Source organism: Aplysia californica, unplaced genomic scaffold (assembly GCF_000002075.1).
Source record: "Aplysia californica isolate F4 #8 unplaced genomic scaffold, AplCal3.0 scaffold00550, whole genome shotgun sequence".
NCBI classification, from domain to species: domain Eukaryota; kingdom Metazoa; phylum Mollusca; class Gastropoda; order Aplysiida; family Aplysiidae; genus Aplysia; species Aplysia californica.
The window spans coordinates 6,100-7,677 of record NW_004797820.1 but is presented as its reverse complement, the minus strand read 5'-3'; the positions used below and the strand labels follow the sequence as shown (position 1 = coordinate 7,677).

The 1,578-nt window shown below is 38.1% G+C and overlaps 1 protein-coding gene across 1 annotated transcript in view; it reads left to right on the top strand.

The window, feature by feature from the left end:
* Positions 1 to 310: 310 nt before the first annotated feature.
* Positions 311 to 1,578, top strand: part of LOC101846454 (aminoacyl tRNA synthase complex-interacting multifunctional protein 1) — a gene marked incomplete at its 3' end in the record, with an annotated part of 6,906 nt that continues 5,638 nt past the window's right edge. The window contains 2 exon segments of the mRNA XM_005106690.3: positions 311 to 449; positions 763 to 923.

Genomic DNA, 1,578 nt, shown 5'->3' with positions numbered 1-1,578 from the left:
GAAGGGTTCACAAACGCATCTTCCCACCTGTCTTTCTGTCCATCTATTTTCGTCCTCATTTTATTGAAAATTTCCTGTTTACGTTACTTTGGCTATCTCGATCGATCTATCTATCTATCTACGATAACAGCAACCACAACCACAACCACAACCACAACCACAACCACAACCACAACCACAACCACAACCACAATACTGCCTTCATGATCTGCAGTACCACACAACCCCCCAACACAACACAGCGAAACGCAACACAACGCGAACCTCAAGTGCATCCCATAGTCGGAGAGAGGAAGGAGAAAAGAAGCATTTAATTTCCAGGAACTCCTAGTTTCAATATAAGACCGTGGCCTAATTGTTCTGTGTGGCATGAGGAGCACAGTCGCCCGGCATTCGTCTACGACTGGCTTAACCCTGTCAGAATCGGAAGGCTATCTCGGATCTGCTCAGTGTGTAATAGGCTAGAACCTTCTTTGAACATTGTTTTAAATACACTTAATAACATACCTGAAATATATTCAATTTCCATTAGACAATACGTATAATTTGTTGTTGTTGTTTTTTTCTTTCTGTACAACAACGATGATGAAATTACTAAGACCTACTCAACAAGCAAGAAAAAAGTCGACATCTATTTATAGTGTATTTTCATGTTCGGGAAAAACCTTCATGAGATGCCAAAGTTGTTTCGGTCACTGTTACTAAATTTGTTTTATTTTGAAACCGCAACCACCAGACCTCTAACTGTGTTTCTATTTCCAGTCACGTAATCTGATGACGAGAACAGAAGTCCTGTATATAAATAAGGGCGACTGGTAGATCTAGCAGTGTCATGTTTTCTCACGCAGTGAGTTCTTTGACACAGGTGAAATCTATCGCTAATATTCCGAGGATAATGTGTGAGCTAGGCCTAAATACATCATGTGAGTACCTCTATTGGAACAGCCAGCTTAGGCTTCGATCTGCCTCGTTAAGAATGGAGTGTAGGCGCGAATTGAACAAGAAAATTTATCTCATATTGTAGTCTGTCAAAATTTCTAAACAATAAAATTACATAAACAGTTGGAAAAGGGGGGTCGATTGCTCCCTAGTCTCATTTCTCTTTTTGAAAATTAAATAGATATGGAAGCGGATTTGCCCAAATGAAACCATTGTATTGAAATGGCTTAGACCTATGGGGCAGAAAAAGAATGGTATTTGTTTGTTCACATTGCTACGATGAATTACAAAATTCTATCTGCTCAGTACCTAGGTCTAGTTTTGTGAAGTTTGATGTTTAAATTGGTGAGTCTCACAACGTGTCAAGCTTTTTAGAATGTAATTCCTTGTATTTTTAGTGTAAAGAATTTATTGCATGAGATATGGTGGTGGATCGTATTAATTTAATCCAACTTGTGAAATTGCCAATTGTTATTTTATATTATCCCGATGTCACCCATCTGTTCATATTTAATTATCAAGTAAGATACTCTGAGCCCACTGCCTAGTAGTAGTAGTAGTAGTAGTAGTAGTAGTAGTAGTAGTAGTAGTAGTAGTAGTAGTAGTAGTAGTAGTAGTAGTAGTAGTAGTAGTAGAATA